The sequence below is a fragment of the Festucalex cinctus genome, chromosome 10, assembly GCF_051991245.1.
Source record: "Festucalex cinctus isolate MCC-2025b chromosome 10, RoL_Fcin_1.0, whole genome shotgun sequence".
Lineage (NCBI taxonomy): Eukaryota > Metazoa > Chordata > Actinopteri > Syngnathiformes > Syngnathidae > Festucalex > Festucalex cinctus.
In genome coordinates this window covers 13,421,912-13,444,923 of record NC_135420.1, presented here as the reverse complement: position 1 = coordinate 13,444,923, position 23,012 = coordinate 13,421,912, and the positions used below count along the sequence as shown (strand labels likewise).

General features: G+C 38.9%; 1 long non-coding RNA gene across 2 annotated transcripts in view; it reads right to left on the bottom strand.

Moving 5' to 3' along the window:
* LOC144027119 (uncharacterized) overlaps positions 1 to 23,012 on the bottom strand; it is a 28,438-nt gene continuing 5,426 nt past the window's right edge. The window contains exons 2-4 of one of the 2 annotated variants that reach the window (XR_013285375.1): positions 13,997 to 14,123; positions 4,868 to 4,992; positions 1 to 509 (exon numbers count right to left, since the gene is read on the bottom strand). This is a non-coding gene — a long non-coding RNA (uncharacterized LOC144027119). The remainder of the gene's footprint in view (positions 510 to 4,867; positions 4,993 to 13,996; positions 14,124 to 23,012) is intronic. The other variant, XR_013285376.1, reaches the window with a different exon arrangement.

Below are 23,012 nucleotides of genomic sequence, written 5' to 3'. Positions count from 1 at the left end.
TTACTTAATTATTAAAATAGTTGTCGATTAATTGATTAATTTTGACTTGTTCTCAATAACTAAAACTGGGGGTTTGGTGATATAGCTGTTTTAATCTTTTTCTGGTGAATTGATGTCAAGATCCGTGAATTATTTATGAATCTAAATCACAAAATGAAATACTAATCAAATGTGTGATGATCCTTTCAACTTGAAGACCAGTTTCAGCCTGTGAGTTTCAGTAGATGTTTGAGAGGAAAGCCCACAGTTCCATTTATGCGCGTCTCGCAAGTGGGAGGACATTCCTGGTGAGGGTGCTGCTGACTGCCTGCAGGTATAGACCGGCCTCCTCTGTCTGTCTGCTGATATCAAACCGCGACGTGATCTGTTTAGTTGCCCGACTTAATGCTCACCTGTACACGCGCCTCTGGCGCCTCGGTTGTGGGGGTGTGTGCGTGCGTGTATGTGTGTAGGTCTTGACTTCCTCTGTCTCATCACAGCTGGAATGTTGCCTGTCTTTATCTGGTGCCCTGCAATTACAGACATACAGACACATGCAGGAAATTACATTGATCCCTGCTGGGCGGACACAGGCTTAAACCGGACACGTCCGTGTCTAAATCTAGTTTGGTTTTCTTGATTTGGGCACTTGATTTGGTGACACCTGCATAATATTAAGAAATTCAAAATCTACTATATATGAATTGTTGTTATAGTTTCCATTTGTCTGTGTGTACGACTGTATACACACATATTTTACATACACTGCATGTGATGATAATTCACCCCTCCATCCATTTTCTTAACTGTTTACTCCTCACAAGGGTCGTGGGGATGCTGGAGCCTATCCCAGCTGGCTTCGGGCAGTAGGCAGGGTCCACCCTGAACTGGTTGCCTGACAATCGCAGGATGAGAATTCAAAACATATATATTACTCGTTATTTGGTATGCGCTAAGCCATTGCACTCCATTCCATAGCTACAAGGCAATCCACGACTGCACTGTGTACAGAGCTAATTCAGTCTTTCTATTTTTAAAATTTCTTACATTGATTTACTTTTTTTCGATATATATTTTTTAATTGATATAGTGTTGCTTCTTGAGTGAAATGGCATTTTGGTTCTTCTCCATCATGTCTCCTAAAAAAATTTGGGGCACTAACTAGCGAACCGCCAGGCTTCCTATTCTGTCGCCCTCTGTTGTGAAGATAAATTCCTTGTGTGTTTTTACTTACTTGGCCAATAAATCTGATTTTGATTCTAATGTGCTTGATATAGAGCACATCCATCCATTTCCTATATCCCGATTAACCTCGCAGGTGAGCTGTCATATAGTTAGAGGTGTGGGTGGGGTTAGAGGTGTGGTCCGCCCTGGACTGATTGCCAGTCATTCACAGTGCACATAAAGTAGAAGCATGCCTTTGGAATGTGGTAGGAAGCTTGAGTAACTAGAGAAAACCCGCAAGCACAGGAAGAATGATTGTGCTAACGACACAGGAAGCCCTGATTCAAACCCACGACCTCAGAACTGTGAGGCAAATATGCTCACCACTTGGGCACCGTGCTGCCATAAATACAGTGTCCTAGACTTCTTGATGTATTTAATTGATGAACTGTAATTTACAAATATTATTTCATAGCTTTGATTTCTAATGTGTTCTTTCAAATGTATTTTTATGCCGTATTTTCGGGGGGGGGGTTCAATTTTTTTTTCTAATTTTGTTTTATTTGGACAATAAATTATACTCCTTTAATAAACAGCATTCAATACAATGTAATTTTCTTCTACATAACCTAAAATATCAAAGTATTAGGGGTGTTAAAAAAAAATCGATTTGGCGATATATTGCGATACTACATCGCGCGATTCTCGAATCGATTCAATAATCGGCAAAATCGATTTATTTTTTATTTTTTATTTTTTTTTTTTAGGATTCACACCTTAAGCATGGAAGAATGTTATATGAACGGAACATTAAGCCTTAATATTTTATTTCAATGCTGTTCAAACATGAAACAAATTACAACCTCTATAAGACTGAAATTTCAGATAAATAAATAATACATTTTCATATAAATCTTACACTCTACAAGCTTACTGATTAGTATTTTCTAAATTTGAATGAAAAAAATCGCAACAATCGACTTATAAATTCGTATCGGGATTAATCGGTATCGAATCGAATCGTGACCTGTGAATCGTGATACGAATCGAATCGTCAGGTACTAGGCAATTCACACCCCTACAAAGTATATTTTCACTGTTATGGTCCATGAGAAAGTCTCTATGGACTATCAGTGAATAATGTCATGGGAGAGGAGCAAAGCGGGGAGGAAGAGGGAGAAGTGAATAATAGCCACTAGACTGCAGGAAGAAGAGTACCTCACTCTCACGTTATCCCTCCCTTCCTCTGACATACACACACCTAAAATGCATGAGAGACTCCTCAGGGCACCAAATAATAATGTTCCTTGTCATTATCGTCAGCCGGCCGAAGCACCCTCCAGTCTCCAGCACAATCCATGCCGTGTCATTTATATTGTGGGGTAAAATGGCCGCGTCAATAGACTCATCCAAAAGCAGAGCAAGTCCCTTCTTCTCTGATTTTCGAGTGCTTTAATAGCCGACAATCACGCTCTTGAGTTGTGCCTCGTCAGGACTGGCAAGCAAACGAGCGACACTCAGCCAAAACCCAGCTGATGAAACTGAGTACTGTCACCGGCAGCCAATGCTTGCCTTGAAACCTGTACTTTAAATGCAACAATACTACATTTTCGGACAGGATTTCACGAATAACCTCATATTACTTCATATTGTCACAAAAGCAGAGTTGCCACAGTTGCCTTGAAAAAGTTTACTTACTTTACTGATTACTTGCTTTAAAAAGTAACGTTAGATTGTTAGTCACTTTAATAGTTACATTTACCAATCACCCTGCGTAACATTTTTATGTTGCCAGGTAGTTGGAAATGTCTTTTTAACAGTGACATTTTAGTACAGTTTTTTATGTATTAAAAAATAAATAAATAAATAAATAAATAAATAAATAAATAAAGACCTTCTTGACTTATTTTAATTAAAAAAAGGAAAAATAGTAAGGATAAGCGGTTCACATGAATGAATGGATAGTCTTCATGGTTCCACTTACAAAATTTGCAACTTGTTTTTCATTTTAAAAAATCAAATAAAAATATTGTCTTTTTATTTTATTTTTTAAAATGAAAATGACTTAACTTAAAGTGACAGTGTGCATTTTTTCAACATTCATTCGTTAATTTTTAAAACCCAGTATTAATTTCAATAATATACAAAAACATCAACATACTTTATTTTTCTATAACCATAGGTCTAGTAATCACTAATTCTATTACACAGGCCACGCCTTACCGGAGGCTGCCATGTTTCACTGCCATCTTTCTGCCAAGGATTACCAAAGGAGAAAAACTTCACCAACATAGTAATTGGTGGGAGGCTTGCGAAGTGACTCTCTGAGGCCCCCATAGCACGCGTGCTTCAAAATGCACTTTCAACTTATGTCATTGCATTCTATTAGTTCATCATTAGGTGGCACTCCATTCTGCACACTGTCCCTTTAAAAATAGATTTAAAAAAAATACTAATTTCTTAAATGAAAGTAGTCTTAGTTACTTGACATATTTAACTAATATTGTTGCAATGGCAAAAAATAGGGACCTCCTGTAGTCAAACAATCGGGTGTGATTGTGAATGCATATTGATCCTTTATTTTTATTTATTTTTTTTACGTGGTGTTATGTAAGCTACATAGATGACACTGTCGACTGAACAGAGCGTGCAACGATCTCACAACGCCAACTGTACTTGCACATTGAAAAGGTGAATCACTCACCTTCCTCTTGCTGTTTATGGATATGTGAGTTTCAATGCACTGAAAGCAGTGATCTCACTTCCTCAGACGTGAATGTTAATTTGAATACTCCCACAATGTGTGTCCAAAATCACAGTTTCCCTTTCTAACACGTTCTAGATATTTTGGTTAGTGACTTTAGTGAGTACTATAGTACTATAATAATAATTAAACAAACCATAGTTTAAGTTGCGTGTAAAATAATCACATCCAGGACGACGATTCCCCGTACAAGTTGCATTGCTCATCTGAGAACTGCTTGTGAAATTGCAAATCTCTATGTTTTGATTGTGGTCGGCTGATTAATTAGTTAAACATTACAATTTTTGTTTTTTTGTTTTTTTTATTTACAAAATCATCTCGCGGGCCGGATTAAACCCATTTGCGGGCCTGATCCGGCCCGCGGGCCTTATGTTTGACACCCCTGATCTGGAGTGTTGGTGTTGCTTGTATGTAGCAGCAAATGAAAAGTAAAATTTCAGGGAGGGTTGACAACAAACTGTAGTCTGATTTCTGAAATAAGCCTGTACAAAAGAGAGTCTCAACTCCAGTGGATACATAGCTCGTGGGGAGGGGTACCCGCACATTGTAATTTGGGGCTCGTGCTTTTTGGAAGGAGGATGCTGAGGTTTGGGAGGGGCACTGGTTGGGTTGGAGAGGGTGAGGGGGTTTGTGGAATATGTGGTGCAGCTGTTAAACTTGAGTAGATTGGTTGGGACGTCTGAAAATAGACGAGATGAAGCACGCACACTGAAGGAGCGACGCTTTTGCACGCATATGTAAAATAAATGAGTTCTGTCTTAGAAGAGATATATTTCACTGAAAATATACATACACAGTCAGCATTAATCTCCACCAAGACTGTCCAGTTTGATTAAATTACAGGTTGTAATTTGTTTCTATTATTTTGAAGCATTCCATTCAATTAACAAGATGAGATGATGAGCAAGTTATATCACATCCACGGCGTTGTTGTCATCTTTTGACTCTATGGCCTCATACCGTAAAAGGCAAGGGTGTGTGTGGCATGCGGCGACAAACGCGGGGATGGTGGGGGTGGTATGTTGGTGTTAGACCGCAGACAGACCCAAGGTGCCGGCGTATGTGTGCGTGCGCCTCCATCGTGTCTGGACCAGGGCAGAAAAAGAACAGGACAAAAAAAAAAAGGATCATTTTAGGCGTTGAATACACACTATTAAAATGTACTGCATTTGAATACACACGATAAATTGAAGTATTTCCTTTAACACATTTGTAGTGGTCATGTGTGTGTAGAATTATTGGATAATGAGTAGTATAATTAGATGGAATAACTCATGAAAATTGCCCTTTATCTCTCCTATATAAATCACAGTTTTTTTTTTATATGTCCAACAAGCCCACTTACAACCTATAAACACTGTGGGTGGTCTTGAGAAACAAAGATGAAGAGCCCACTTGGGTGTACATTTGCACATGATTCATCTTTTTTTTTTTTTTTTTAAACCCCCTTAAAGTAGTACATCAAGTTTCAGTGAGCTCAGCATGTTGGCCTGAGTGGCTAAAATTACATTGTCGGCTGCTTTGTTCTGTATATACAGCCTGCCACTGAGTGACTACAAAAAACATCATTTTTAGAAGTTGTGTCGAAATGTTCGCAAATCAAACATTGAGAGAGCGAGCGAGAGCGAGAGAGAGAGAGAGCTTGAAACAACCCACCCATAATGAAAGGGATGTCTGCTGAGAAAGATCCAAACTTGTCTCCAATTGTAAGTGCCTTCTGGGCTCATTTGTGGCCGCTAAGCCCATTGAAATTGCAGTTGAATATAATATTTAAAAATGTATTTTAAGCCACTTTAAACACAATACTTCGGAGAGGTTCTTCAGCGAGATTTTCCCACCCAATCCTTTGCCATAAGAAGCGTTTAGTTCTTGGCAAACGTTTGATCGAGGTCATGATTTCATGTGGTGAGTGCAAGGGCTTCGGTCTAAAAATATCCAAAAGTGTACAAATGCTGGGTTTAAGCATTTTTGGTTTGCGTACACAACAGGCCATCTTAAAGTACAGATTTGCATGCAGATGCTAAGGCCAATTTCAAGGATCTCTTTTTACCCTTATTGCAACTCCCTTTTCTTTACAGGCGGTAATTCTAAATCTTTTGTTATTTAAAGCAGTCTCCACAATGCTCCGTTGAAACCCGTGCTGCACACAAACGCTTTTGTAATAAATTAACTTGATAATCCAAAGAAATTATGGTGACAATCTGTAAACGCAGTTGCTAAAGAAAACAGAAATCGCTCTCAAAAAATGGTTGAAAGGTGGCTCGCTACAAAGAAACTTGTCAGTAAAATATATTTCTTCAGAATTCCTCCCAGCCTGGATCACAGTGAGTGAACAATGGCTGACCTTGGTTGGATGAAAAATTGTCTCAATTGTTCAAATTTGGCTTTGATGTTTAAATAAAATGAGACGGGTGAGCACAGGAAGCCTGCCACAGGAGAAATTACCGTACATCTTTTGTGCCGCCTACAAGTGATGTCATTCTAGATCTTAAAGCTGCAGTAAGGAAGGATTTTCTTCTTAATGCTCTCAGACTTCATCTCCAGTTTAATTTCTATTCCTTTCAGATACATAACCGTGACCCGTCAGTGTGTTTTCCTCACTCAGTCAATAGACTGTTTCATTTAAACCGACCTTATTATTATATCCTGATTGTAGCTACCAGGTGGGATACGTTTCCTGTTTAACTGCTCTGCAATATTTGTTTGCAGTCTACAATTCCTTTGGTGCAAGAAGTTGTTCTTTCTTGCTCGCTACATAGGCACAAATAATGGGATAAGCTGCGTGTTTTGGTTTCTTTCAAACCGAGTATGCTGCCAGCTAAATGAGCCATGTTGCAAATGAACAGACCTTTCATAGCACACATGGTGTTCATCATAAAAATGCTGATAATCAGTACTGACTGCTTCAATCTTCTGCTTCTAATCCTATTTCAACACGGTGTAAGTAATTTTGTTTGAATCACAATGTGTTTCTGTCATGATCATCCTTTGGTGGTCACTTGGTTTGGGGGTGTGCTACTTTGCCAGTTCTCAAGTTGCACAACAAATTCACGGGATGCTGAAAGATTATTTTAGGCTATCCCATAGCAATGTTTCTCTCCTATGACAGCAGGGTCAGGCAGGCAATAACCCGGCTTGTAATCATCAATAAACTTTTTAATCACAGGGCTTACGAGTGATCAAGGGCGGGAATGAGCTAAGGAAAACAAACATTATGAGAGTTTGAAGTCCATCTCTCGCCAGACCATTTAGAGCTATGTTTGAAAGCATGACGGATTGATGCCTTCTGTGAAAAGTAACCACTTTCTGGGCTTCAAATATAATTGGAAAGCACACATACAATTCAGACGCATGGGGAGAAATATCAAATTAGTTGGTTCTTCTTGTCAGAACTAAGGCAGCACCAAATTAATGTGTGCAGAATAAGTGGATGTGAATGATGTTTAAGATGCAATTGATTTAGGTTCAGAGGACCAAGTATCGGAACATGTTTCCATTATCATAACATTTACAATGCATCTGATCAGTTTTTATTCTGAAACCCATTAAGGCGGAGCTTGTTTACATTATTGACCCTATTATTTTGGATTGTGTGCTATTAGTATACTGACTTAGGTAGTTTATCAGAATGTATGCATTTTTATGTAGAGGTCTGTAGCACTCGACCACCCAAAACAACTGACTCGCCAAACTTAGAGATTCTTAATTATATCCATCCTTTGGGTGTGTCTCTCTGCTCAAAACGAACATCTGAGCCACCACCAAGGCCTTTTGGAATTTTTTTTTTTTTTTGGTGAGCATGTTGTCCCAATGTATGGCAGACTGCTGGCTATATTAAGATGACTCAAGACCACAACAAGAACATCTTACCTAAGTCCACCTGTTGTCTGTTTTGAAATGATTGCAAACTTGACCACACATGTACTGAGTAATCTTCCACTCACATGTACAACACATACACAAACAAGTACACAGTATTCCAACTATGCCTTGCATTTGCATTTTTAAGGTTGGAACACCCATGTGACTAGGGGCATGGAAAGGGCGTGGAAAACCAAATAAATAGAGAAAGTGAGGAGAGGAATCTTCAGAGAGTGCAGGCGAGAATTGTATCAGTCAGTTCCTCTCCTCTCTCCTCGCGAGCCCTGACCTGAGTGTCTTCTCTCCTTTTTGTGTCGTGTTTAATAGATGTCAAACAAGTAACCCTGACAGAGTCAATAAATAAATGTGGGGGAAAACCACGCTAAAGATGGCAAATTAATTTCTTTCAAGGGATACATGACCCATTGAGCCACAATCAGCAGTAAAACGATAATATTTTGTCTATAATTAATGTGGTAACTTCATATTTATTATTACTAATTATTAATACCATTAAAAACTATTTTTTCTACTTGCTGTCGACTTAAGATGACATTAGATATGCTGAGGAATTAGCTCAGTTTACTGACCAAACCCAGAAAGCAGGTGAGCCGTGATTGGTTCCTCAGCACAGGTGATGTCATCATCAGTCGACAGCAAGTGGAAAAAAATTTTTTTTTTAAAGGTATTAATGGTACATGAAAAATAACGAAGTTATCAAATTAATTCTGGACAAAATATTAACTTTTCACTGCTGAAAATGGCTCCATGAGTCAAGTATCATGTGCCAATTTCTTGCCATGGCAGAAGATGCCTGTTCAACAACCGATAACCAATACCTGTTTCAGGGCAAGAAAAGCCTGCTATTTTATCTGTGTAAACTGCACAGCTGCACAGCTCATGAAAAACAAACCCCCTAAGTTACACAGAGCTAGATGGCAATATAAATTCCCATGCTGGGGTGGCACTTTGCCATCATTGATAAATTCTACGTAAACATTAAGGCAGCACTATGGTGGGCTTACGTTTACGACGATGCCGCTCAAGCTCAGTGTAAATGAGGCAATAAAGACATGAAGTTGGCAATAAAGACATGGAGTTATTGCTCGCTCTGAGCTTTGATCCTGTGCCCGCTTGTCCCTGGGATTGTTGTTTTTTTTTAAGTGAAAAGCATTTGGAGTCCAAGACGTAAAAATGAGGACACCCAGAAGCAACCGATAATCAGGAGAGCAACACAGGCTCACAGCGTCTGACTTACAATGGAAAAGACTCCCAATAATAAATGTCCATTATGTCCTGTCCACTCCTTCCTTGGTAATGTTTCCAATGTGCTATCCGCCACAGATCAATGGCTTAATCGTGCTCCTGTTGTATTTTGGCCACGATGCGATTGAAAGCTATTTGCACCAAGTCGGGAGGCTAATGACCCTGAGCTGATGGTCTGTGTTTGGCCGGGAGCTCCGATCAAGCGAAGGTAAGTAAACTCATATATTCTCCAGGGGCTGTGCTAATGAGAGGGAATGAGAACACAAGCTATGGTTCATCATCTACTTAGGAACTTGGAAATTTGACCTGCTCGTACAAAGACGATTGCAGCATTTAAGAGCAATATTTAATTAAACCAACAATTCTTATCTCTACTGGAGAGTGACATTTCTGATGCTTTGCCCAAGTGGACAATATCCCAGTATTTTAGTTTGTATTCTTAATTTTGCTTGCTTGAATATTGACATCATGTGCTGTGATTGGAAGAGACCATCACATCTCGATTAAAATCAACTCTGCTACCTCGCACTGCTCTGGCAAGCGTAGAAATATTCAAGCTTGTGAATCATGTAAAAGAAAATGTGGGGTGGGGGGGAAGTGTCTACAAGAATAAGGACCCAAGAGCACTGTGTATTCGTGTGTGCATAAGCGTTTTAGTGTGTGTTGGTAATCCTTCCACCGGCAGACTAATGATAGGTCTTATCGACACCCAGCAGTCAATGTGAGCCTTTGTCTCCTCTCAGGAGGCTTGACGGCAAGCCTTGGGGGGCCCCTGCCTCTGAGTCTTTTCATTCTTTCAGCCACTGATAAAAATGAATGCTAAAATGGCCACAGTTTTAATGCTTCGTAGGCACAAGACAACCCAGTTCTTTCTTCATGGACTGGTTCATGGAGTAGCAAATAAAAGAAAACAAAAAAATTATATATACATACTGTATATCCATCCATCCATTTTCTGAACCGTTTATTCCTCACAAAGGTCGTGGGGTGCTGGAGCCTATCCCAGCTTATATATATATATATATATATATATATATATATATATATATAATTAATAAAAGACATTCTGAAATGCTATGCGATCATTTAGAAACATTGATAGGGTCCCGAGACGGTCTCTATGTTTAAGCCCCGATTATAAAATGACACATGTGGCTTTTATCATAGCTATTATATCATATCATCGCTAAATTCAGTGAGTTCAAATTTACTTTGAGCCAAACACGTGCAAGATGGCGACTACATAAACGTGCCTGATGTACTAACATACCGCGAGGACTATTTACCACTATTTTACACCTACATGTGCAATAACCGACCCGTAGTCTACCGTTGGCCACAATAAAATGCAAGATTGTACTTAATATAACCCATTTCTGTAGTTAGAGCAATGTGGCAGAAACGTATCTGCTGATTATAATACGTTTTCAAATAATTAAATGTCAGGCTTTGTAAAACGTTTTGGGCCCGTAGTTTAGATACAGCGCTATATAAATGTTCTCTATTTACTATTTAGGGCAAATTTCCTGGGAAATACGTATCTACTTCACTAACATTTGACAGCTCTTTGTTTTCCCACATAAACAACGTCCCTTTGCAGTTTTGCATTTGAATATGTTTGGTTGAGGTGAAAAATGTGAATTCTGACTCACAAACTGCGATGCCAGTTTGCTAGGATAATAAAAACTGGTATCAATACTTCTTTTTTCCTCTAATGGCTCAAGCATGCTTTTTGATAGTTTCAGGGGTTAAACATGAGGCTTTCGTGGAAGCAGTAGTTTCCTTCTGAGTCTTGACCTAAGCTTTTAAAACTGTTTATTGGTTCACTTACTGAGCAAAACATTAAAAGCTTAAACTTAACGTTGTATAACGTCTGTTCCTCGTAGAAATAGTTGCAACATTGGAGATCAATTACAGTATTGGCCTTATGAGGGACATTTGAGTGGACATTGGTCCCTGTTGAACAGAAATAATGTCCGAATAGACACACTTAAATTGTATCTTTTTCTTTCAAATGGAACACATATCAACAGACCAAATGCCTTTTTAAATAACAATACCAACTAAAACATGTTAGATACCAAAACGCAATATCTCACCCCTTGAATTATTTTAAAGCTGCCGCCTTGTCAAACTAAACAAAAAAAAGGTATTTTATGTTGTGTGGCTGCAGGTGTGACACCACTCAACACTTGTCCATTAGATTTATTCTTTATTGCTGATTACAAACTGAGTCACTTTCGTGCCCATTGCCCGGTGTAAACCGCCGCCCATCTTCCGCTCGTCCTTTTGGCGGCAGCGTGAAAGGGACAATGACGCGCTGCGTCCCATTGTGCCGCACTGAATCAATCGGACTTGACTGAGTGACTCACTTGGCTGTCACTTCCCGTAAGCGTCTTTTGAAATATGACACCATGTGACAATGTGTGGCGTGGAGCTCTCCGCCTGTGCATGTGAAACGAAAGCCACCCGGCATCTTTTCGTCCAGCAGGTTGGACACTCCTCTAAGAGGAAAGAGAGAAGACACTCGAAAGGAAATACAGTAATTGGGGGTTGGGTGGTTTGAACATACTCTAATTTTTTTCTTCTTCATTCACTGGCTTCACGTGCCTCATTTGAGCAGCTCCTAAACAATGGGCTGGTATGTAATTAATTGCAGGCTACATGTGATTACAGTCGTTCTAGATTGTTCATACACGAGGCACTCATCAATTCAGATGAAAGGAAAATGTGGCACAAACCAGATTCTTATGAGATTTGAGGATGTGCGAAAGAAAAAAAAAAAAAGGCCCGATCAGGTGGTCATTGGACCTCTGACCTCTTTGTTTCCTGTTTTTGAAAACGCTGTCTTTGGTGGCCACGAGAGATGAAAGAAAAACCTGAAGCAATGCAAAGGACAAGCGACAGGAACAATAATACAGAAAACAGAAAAATGGCACGTGTCTGTGTGGGCAAAGTGAGGAGAGCATGAAGCTGTGACTGCTAAAGAAGGAAAGAATAGAAGGAATGTGTAACAAGGAAAAGAGGGGAAGCTGAAATATTATAGCTAGCATCGAGCCAAAACCTCCTATGTCACAATTTGGTACATTTCATATTTTTTCCCACATATCTTATTGTTCAGACTCTGTCCACACATGTGGGTGTTATTTCTACAAATTATTGACTGTTCTAAAATGTTGAAAATTGCTTACTCTCTTTGAATTTGCTTCGTTAGTGGTTGAGCATGCCCTTTTTGGGGTATCCTGAAAAGTTCTAATTTTGCTGGTACAACCGCCAAATGCCAACAATATTGAATATGATACACTGAGATTAAAGTTTACAGTGAAGATATGGTAAGTGGTAATTGTTGGTGATGCAGTTTTTACCAGTATGTGGTCTTATCATTCTTGGCAAAAAATTTGGAACTTGTAGTCAAATTGTTATGGATGCAAACACACATTACAGTGCATATCCCTATAATAACAATACTGTAATTATATATATATATATATATATATATATATATATATATATATATATATATATATATATATATATATATATATATTCCTTCAGTTTGGTCACGTGATCTTCACAAGTTGAGCTGTGATTGGTCATCACCTCAGCTCTAAGCAACTGTGATGTAATTTTCAGTCCCCACACCACAGCAAGTGGCAAAATGGCCGCCCCCTGAAATGGATACAAATTGGTGAATTTTGCTGCTAAGCAAAATTCATATTCCACAAACACAATATTAATTAGTATGTTCGTTAGTGGGGCTGCATAGAACATTTTTGACTTGATTTCCCTTTAAAAGGAAATAATGAAAATTAGGACCATTAATCTGTGAGAGCAGTGTTTAATTGTGTGCCCAAAACTATAAAAGCTTGGACGGTGAAGCAGTCAGCAGAACTGGTGACTAGAGGGTGTGTTGTCATGACAAAGGCACAGGGGAAAAAAAACATTTTCTTTCCCATTCACCTCTCCTCTTTAACTATTCCCTTCTCTACGCTCGTCTTGGATGGGAGAAAATGATTTAGTGCTGCACACACAGAGAGAGAACGAGCGAGAGAGCGAGCGCATTTACTCAGACCGAGCGTGCCAGTTTGGGGAGCTGTGCAGTTAAGAGAAAAAGGTGGCTCATTTCCCAGTCTTGCTAGTCTTTGGCCTGTCATGTTCTATGAGGGAATTCTGGACTCTTTCTCTTTTTTTCCCCCCCTTGCGAAGCAGTTTTGCGAATCAATGAACTAATTTGAGGAGCAACTTTAGAATTTTGTGGCATTATTTTGTTCAATGTTTGGGTTCTCTCGCTTCAACATGGTTTCAGCCCTCTGTGCAAAGTGGAGTGGATCACCTAAAGCACTTAATTCCATTGTGCGCTGCCGCTAGCCGTATCAGTCTTAGGTTAGCTTAGCAATAAGCACGACTTTCCTCGTCATTCCTTCATGAGAACAATACTTTTCAGATGTGTAGCTTATGGACCGCCATGTAAGTGACAATTACTGACTCATGAGCGAGTCCGCAACACGTTTAGCCATACTAGTAGCCAGTGAAGCTTGTTGCTTGCTACCTGGTTGTGGCCTAAGTAGCACAGAGCTTGCCTTGAGGAAAACCCACTTGCTTCAATTTCCCATCATTTGTTCATGTGTTTGTTCTGATACTCAATTTTAATGAGTCGTAGTCACAAATTAATAGTTTGCACAAAATGATTTAATAGGTCATCTATTAGATCCATCAGAATGTTTGTGAAAATAAGGAAATGCTGGGAATGACAAAGAGGATGTAGCAGGTGAATTCGACAGGAAGTTAAAGTCTTCACCTGACAGTTGTGACTCAACACCAGACAGACACATACAAATACACGCAAAACAAACAGACAAATGAAAAACAGCAGATCCCAGTTCTGGGAAACAGCTGCATGAGGTACTGTAAACTGTCACAAGGGCACAATGTGTAAGCCTTGGGCAAAACGAGTTCTCTTACTCTCTTTCATCACTTTTGCCTTTTTCTTGTTGTGTTCTGCTCTGGGGCGTCGGCGTCGCTTCTTCCCCCCTCTACGTTGGCGGCACTTGTTCTAGATTCTTCCTCTTACGGAAATCCTATACATGACCTGAACAAGAACAGAGCAAAGAAGGGAAATGTGGAATGAAGTTAGCCCATATAAACTTGATCAGAAACTAGCGATAAAGTTTAATCTGCCTTTTTAATCTTATGTGAAACTCCAGTTATTACCACTTCCAGTCAATCTCACCACAGTGTGTTAAAAATATATGAACAAGATAAGCGGTAGTTCATGACCTAAAGCAGAATGTGCTTTCATAAAAGCTAGGGTATATTTACTTTATTGGGTTGTATTGTATCCAAACCTTTGTTACTTTTTTAGAAGGCAAATATATCAAATGATGTGTTTGAGGAAAGAGGAAAAAAAACGTTTGCTCAGTGTAACAAGGAATGAGGTTAAGTTAGGGTCAATTACGGGGGACTGGCAAAGTAGCAGTCAAGACACAATATACAGTAAATGGGTTTGTTTTTAAATGATTTGTATTTTATTTTTAAACCTGAATGTGCTGCGTACGTCGTCATATTCCTAACAATAGTCAGCAATTAATTGTGCCAGTGGGAAGAATGATTATCATTGCGCCACTGTCTCGTAAATTGACAGAGCTTTTGTGCGCGTACAAGCATGTACTCTATATACAGTTTGTGTTCAGTGTGTATACATCTGCATCTGATGAATTTGCTTACAGCTGTAACAGCTGCCGCCACGAGCACACACACAAGCGTGTTCTTGTCTCATTTGTTTCGTACAGATAAAGCACAAAGGTTAAGCAAATTGTGTATAATGGCGAGGAGACAATGAAGCATTCCCATCCACGGCCTATCGCGCACACTCACTCGCACACTATCTGCAGCTTTGCCAGTGTCTGTTGGAAAAAAAATGATGGGAAAAAAATAATAATAAATGACTTGCACTGTTGGCCCTCTTTAAAGCTGTGAACAAAACAGACAGACTCACTCCTCTCTTCATTCATTTTAATGATAAAACCGCCTCAGTCACACTCGTTTTCCAGCCCCCCTCCCCAAAAACCCCGTACCACACCAGCCGGGTGGAGAGCCTCCCAAAAAGCCACAGCCAGGCAGAAACAGTGATCCTTTGTTTAAAAACCCTCGGTCCGCTGACAACACCCCCGCACCCCACCACTCCACTTCTTTTCTGCTAGCCCTTTACCATGCTGTGGATGATGTTGTTCAGCAGTGACGAAGGCATGCCTCGACACGAACGCCATTATGAAGCTCGGGATGTATGGAAGGCGGAGATACTGGCGCTGGAACTAACAAAACCTTCCATTTATTGTCGCATGTCTCTGTAACTTCCTGTCTGATCTAACATAGCATAAATGTTTGAATGCATGACAACTTTTTACCCAGTATTTCGAAACACGAAAGCAGAAATGCAGAAAATAGAAACTAATTTTATTTTTGCTCCATAAGGGCGGAAAAGTCTAATTTTACACGCACACATCAACAGGAATAGGCGGGTAATATTCCACACAAGTAGTCCATAAAAATAGCATACAGCTTCAATTTTTTGTTCAAGCTAAAAAATAAATCCAAATTGTCCAAGGAGAGACGTTATTTTTTTTGCTTGTGTCACAAACATACCATAAAATCTGGTGAATAACTTCCACCTGTGAATAATACGACTCCCTCAGACTACCCCCTAAAATGTTTTTTTTTTTTCTCCTCTGTACTTGTGCATAATATGGTTCCATGAGTTGCAGGTATTCTTCATCAGAGGTTGGCAATTGACAAAATTTTGCTGGTCCGAAGTTCGTCATTCGTCAGTACCTATTGTCAGTCCGTCATTCTTTCAAGCCTAAACAAACCGCCATTGTCAGTCTTTCTGCTCATCATAATTATTTTAACCACTGTCATGACTTCATCACCACTTTTTTAGGACCAACAAAGGTGGACGGACTGTCCGTCAGTCCATCATTCGTTGACAAAACGGGCGTCCATTAGTGGGGATGTTACAATATCCAAATATCACGATACAATATTATCACTATATGAAGCTCACAATATTGTGGGGCGGTTGGCGATACAAAAAAAGGTCACAATATTGCAAAAAAAAGAGCTCATACTAAAAAAAAAAAAAAAAAAGCACAATATTGTGCTTTTGTAGATGACAGCAATGCATATAAACCACCTACAATCTTTAATAACACCTATTTTGGTGCTTATGTGTTAATGCACGCACACATTGAGTTCCTCCACATAATGACTCGGTTCACAGGCATATTAGGTTCCTCTTCATCTGACAATTAGTGTAGTTTATAAACATAGAAGGGCCAAAACATTCCTAATGAAAATTAAATTGCACTAGCCATCAGAGGGTGCAAGAACTGCACAAATGGAAATCAACCTGACTGTTTAAACAGATATGCTGCTTTTAATATTGTGACATGACGACGACAATATTGTGGCAGTTTTAATATCACGATATTGCACGTATCGTTACATCTCTATCTATTAGTAACAGATTGGGAGGTAGCCTAATTGCCTGTGACGGACAAAAACCCGCTTCCGTCATTTTATTTATTTATTTATTTATTCATTCATTCATTTATTTAAGTTTATTGACATTCGTCAAGAAAAATGGCCACTAACGAATGACATTTAACAAAAATTTCTTAATTTTTTTCTTCATTATCAGAATTAATATAATACCAATAAAGTTAAGTAGTAAAAGTTTTCAAATCCGTGTTAAAAAAAATTACACTCTCTCCCCATTCAATGATTAAAGTCTTTCAAAGTATTTTTAAAAAGGCTTTGAAAATCTTGTGTACTCATTTTTTTTTTTTTATATATATCTTTACTTTGCTTGAATCTCTAACTCTTTAACTGGTTTTAAATTATGTACTTTTAATTACGTGCAGTATGTGAAACATTGTGTATGATTGTGCAAAATTATTGTTCCTTTGTTTGTTACAAGCTCCTGTAAATGTACTGGTAAACATTGAAACAATGTGATTTTTTTGGTTCTTATTGAGCTCCCTGTATAATACCCCTCTTTTTTTTTTTGGCAATAAAATGAGCGTTATTCACAGGATTTTACAGCACATGCGCACCTCGGTGCAGATGGTACGCCAACTCGCAACATTAACCCTAACTAATCTACAAACATGTTTATCAAAACATTTTTTTAGCTTGTGTGTCAGCAGTATGTGTATGTGCACAACATGCCTCTCAAAATCTAACACAAATGGGTCATAGCTGCCCTCAGTAACAGACACAGACGGAACACGACAGACAGCGTGTGCGCGAACATGTGTGCGTGCAACTCCCAGTGATGCAGCTCAGCCTTGATCTAGACTCCCGCCTCCCTCGGACTCCCCCGCTGCGCCTCCTTCATTAATCAATAGGACAGATGAAGACAGACTTCGGCTGGGATGCGCGGCAAAACAATAGATGGCGTGTGTGAGCGTGAATGTAAAGGAGGCTGAAACGTCCTCGGGGAGAACCTGGCAGACATGATGCAAGGCTTCAAGGCTTCCTGCCCACACAAAGATCATTCACACTGGATTTGCTTTCTTGTACCAGCCGAAAAAAAACAGACTCAATTTGATAGATGATTTGCATACATTATGTTGCCTGTAAGTGTGTGCGCGTAAAGAACCCAAACCGACTGAAAACGGCTTCACTCCAAGATGAGGGGGGGGGGGGAAATAATCTGCTTTGATCGGGTGCGATTCTCACCAAAGTCCAAAAGCTGTGGAAGCACATAAAACAGTAATACCTTGTTCCGACTCATGTGTCAGCCTACACTCTAAAACCCTAAATCCACAAAACTTTTAAATAGTAAAAAAGTAAAAATGGAACTTCACAAATGACAAGCTAGTCATGAGACCACCTCACGACAAAAATAGCTGATCTGGTATGCCATCTCAACGGATCTACTTGGCTGATCTATTCAAGCACGCCCTTGAGGAGAGCACGTTGTTAGCCGGGTTTATTGTGGTAAGCCAAGTGACATTATTTCTTACGACGCTGAGTCAGCTCTAATTGAACTAGAGTAAAGAAAGCTGAGGCAGAAAGACAAACGTTATAATTGGTCACAAAACAATTGTGGATATTTTTAGCAAATCAATCACGAGAACATTTTAGATAATTATAAGTAGTGCAACATTAAATTTGACAAAGCCATGCTTCGAACTAACTTTTGACATTTGCATTATATTTTCCAGTGGAAGAATATTGGTTGGACTATTACTTTTAATGTAACCTTTGATTTTAATCACATGGTTCACTGTATTTAAAGTTTTTGTTAACGACCTCAGTAAATCGATTTCAAGACTTTTATGAAAGCAATCCTGAAATTTATGGGACAATATGTAGTTTCAAATTTTACATTTGACTTCTTTTTATTACTGATCAGATAGAATGTGTGTCATTTCTTTATTTTCCTAACCAATCCAACCTTATCACAAATTGTACAGTATACAAGTATATACTGTATACAGTTGGGTTACACCATTCAGCTCATTATTAAAGACATATGGGTCGATCAATTTATCATTTAAAATGTCAATTTTGTTGAATTGGTTGTTTATTAATTGAGTCTTTTTTTTTTTTTTTTTTAAAAAGCATACTCACATACAGTGCACTGTAATTTAAAGAGGATAAGGAAGGGGCCGGCCCACGAATAGTGAAAATCCACAAATAATTGGCTCACATTCAATTACATTAGTTTTTTAACCCCCCCACCCAAAAAAAAAAAAAATCAGTGTTATGAGGTAAACTTATGAGCAAATTTCTGTGAAAAATGGGGATTAGCTCCCCTTCCAAAAATAGCTACATAAAAGAATACACAAATAATGTAGTCCAAATACATATATTTTAAATACACAGTGTAAAATCAAATTACTTTTCGTTGAACATAATTTTTTTTCATGAATTAAATAAATGTAGTCCATTACCCATATACATATGGAAGGCTATTTTTTTTCAGCCTTATAATATATGCATTTTTTTACAGCAAAAATAATAATAACAAAAATTATGAACATTTAATGTATTTTTGATGAAAAACTGGAGGGTACGAAACAAAACAATTTTTTTAAAAATAGTACAATATTGAAAAAAAATATTGCCAATATGGGTCGTATGTGGGGGTCCACTGCATCTTAGAAACCAAAGTGCCTGTTTGGTGGATTAAAAATTTGTCCCTGTCTATTAATATAGATTTCAAGTGGCTCGTATTCGATATGACTGTGTTTACTTTAACTGATTAGCTAAAACAATCCACTTGCACAATCCTCCAAATTGACAACTACAGCTCATGCCAAACAGTGGCAGCACAAAAGTAAACAATAATAGTAATATAAATAAATAAAAATATAAGTTACATTCCGTTTGGTTTCACTGGGCTGGCCCCCCTATTGACTTAATAACCTTGGTATTACTCTGCTGGCCACCGTCAGCAATCATTTTCATTATGACATGATGGATACACTAATGGATGATGACTAAATGATGGATGATGGATCTAATTTGCCATATCTAGACCTTATTTAATGATCTGTGCTTTTGCAGTAGCTTTGATTTTGAACATTTTTGAACGTGTTCATTTATTAAATTTTGGCATGCACCGGTGCGTTATACAGAATAAATCAGATTTCGCTGACATCAGATTCACATTGACTGGGTAGAGCCAATCTGTCTGTTTATGCTGAAGTCACATTGTCAGATAGGTTTGTTTTTTTGTTCTGACCATTATAACAAAAACTGAAACGGATTTCTGAATCGTGTCTCTTGAACCGTGTTTAAATCTGAGAGAAACAATAACATAGGGTGAAAATCCTGCTAATTTATAAATACAATTGGCAATGTTATCTCAGAGATCAATTTAAAAAAAAATGACAGTAGAATTATGAATATGGAGATTTTTCGCCCTAATCCCGTCTGTTGTCAATGCGTATTGCCACTACCAGTTCCCAAACATTAAACCAGTTTGATGAAAATGACAAACCCAGACATGAAATCCTGTGTTAGTCCCTCACCCGAGATGCCCTTGTTGTTGAAGCACATTGTGCACTGTGACATTGTACCCATGCCTGACACCCAGACAAAGGAACCAATGCGGGCCTCGAGGGGGCAGATGACAAACACTCCTAAACCATAGCCAGACATAATCCCCCCCACCTCCCGTCCAAGCCCACAACAAACGCACAGTGGAGGGGGGCCTATTCAGAGCATATTAGGGAGGTGAAGGAGGCCAGTCACTGGGGGACCCTCCCCACACGGTTCTCCTAATCATCTGAGACAAGTCCTCCAGAGGCAGACCGCCACCAAATCCATTCCCGCCTCAACCCATTTTGCCGCCGCAAGACCCCCCTTTTCGCCCGCGCTGCACCCCGCCCAACATCTGACCCAGACACATCCCGTGTTTACAAGGGTGGGCGGCCATGAAGTGCCGAAGCTGACCGAAAATGAGCAGTCACTTGGGAAATGTAGCATAATTGTGGGCCAAATTAAACAAAGTCGAGTGAATTCAAGTGGCCATACGTCTAACGACCCCCTCGTCATTTGAACAAAACGGCACGTTCCGTAGAACGCGCCATTGATGCAGAATGATGAGCGAGACCCCGTTGTCTCATTATATTGTCTTCAATTAGGTAGGAGATGATGAGAGAAACGCTGGTAATCATGAGGCTTCCCGACTCACGCTGGGAAACAGAACTTCATTACGCCCGATGGCCCCGCATCGACGATAAAACCCCAAATATGTATGGGCTCATTCATGGGAGCTTTTCAAGCATAAAAGGCTCAGAGTGGGGAAAAACTGAAAATGTGACCTAGGATTCTGAAACAAAGGCTAACTAAAGATATCGACGTGAGTAATTATGAGTCGTCTCTTCATCCTTAAGCCAGTGGGACAACTGAAGACAAGATTGTCCTCTTTCCTGTTGAGCTACGACGACAACAATGAATATATCCTGGGCTGTGTACAATTCAGTAGAGCTCTCTTTTGCCTCTTGAGGTCTGAAGCGGTATTGCACTAAAAAAACGAAATTGTACAAGTAGGAGTCGGGTATTTTTAGAAACAGATACTTTAGTGGAAGAAAAGACGGGCGCTTGAGTGGATTTCTTGGCAGGAATTTGCTGACATGAAGTGAAGCGATGATGTCTTTTCATCTTCACCGCCGCATAAATGTTGTACAAGCTTAGTTCTGAGAGGAAAAAGCTCAGACAGTGCCGACGTCAGCTCAAGAAAAGTTGAGCGCACAGGAGAGCGTTCAGCTGAGAAATGACTCCAACCTGACATCTTGCTGGTTTCATGGCGAACCTTCTCATTTAAATCATATTCAGCTTTGCTACAACCATCTGACTGCTATCATAAAACAATTTTTTTTTTCTCTATTCAAACTCCAGCTGTATTGTACATCCCAGCCCTCCCACCTTTCCACCTCTGATTACAGTACAAAGAGCTAATCTGAGACAAACACACCGGCTCTGACGCTTTGTCAAGAGGATTTATTTATTTATTTATTTTTATCATTAAAGTGAAAAAATAATGCAAGCCATTCCCCAAAGAGGCCGAAAGAAGGTTTTGAGAAATATCCATTTATTTCTTCCCATGAATCCAACTGGGATTATTATGATCCCCATTCAGCCATTCATAGCCCTCAGCTGCTCTTCTAAAAAGATGCTGTGCACTTTTGGTTTTGTCCATTTGTAAACCAGTGTGCAAATAAGGGATGATCGTCGAGTCAAGCTGCCCCGGGGCCCAATAGCCTTCCCATTAGGGCTCCGATTTCTTATCTGATTCCACCAAGCAGGGTGTGATTATGGCCATGCTAGCCTTTGATTTTAATATATCTATATCTCTATTTTCACCTGGTTTGATTGATCGCAGGCTGTCCTTGTTGTGCTCCTATAGTAAAAGAGTGCATAGAGAATGTTCTCAGCCAGAAGTTGAATCAATTAAGGATGATAAATCCCTTTCTTCTGTTCTGATTGTTTCCTCAAATATGCTGAAAGGCATTTAGGTGGACAGTTTACAAATTTAGTTGGGATGAGCACGTACTTATTTTTAAGGTATTGGTACTTAAGTTGTCCACCATCTTGCGGTTGTTTTACAAAATTGCAATTAGAAGAATACAAAAAATTCCCATTAATTTCATGCAATTTTATGGAAAATTCTATATTGTGATAAATAGCTCTTTTTTTCCATTATCTGTCATTGTTCTTATTTCTTTTAATTATTTTATGTAACATAAATCCTCGTGGCCCTGAGATTGGCTGGCAATCAGTCCAGGGTGTCCCCCGCCTACTGCCCAAAGCCAGCTGAGATAGGCTCCAGCACCCCCCGCGACCCTTGTGATGAATAAATGGTCAAGAAAATGGATGGATGGATGGATGGATGGTTGGATGGATAAATAAATAAATAAATAAATAAATAAATAAATACTAGTGGTGTCAAAAGTGGCCTGAAACTTGGGGAAATTTTTTTGTTCAGTGGGCTATTGTGTAAACTGTGATTGTTGTGCACTCTTCATCAGGATTTTATGTTTATCTGTAATGGCAAACAAATATTTTTCTTTTTTTTTAAATTAATATATAATTTAGCTGTGAAAAAGTGAGAACTGTATTTAGACATCTTGTAATGATATTGGCAGCTTTACACCAAGATTATGGATATGCATATAATATATGTACCGTATATCAAGAAGGTAACATATATACACTTGCAATGTTAATCATCCAAAATATTGCAAGTTTTGTTCTATTATTATCATTATTATTATTATTATTATTATTATTATTATTATTATTATTATTATTATTATTATTATCACATGTCTACAAATGTACACATAATTTTGGTGACAGTTGGTCACGGTTTTTTTTTTTTTTTTGCACATTAAGTGATGTAATGATTTTTGTCTTTGAGAGCCAACCTTAGGACGTGAATAGAATTAAAAAAAAATGCTTT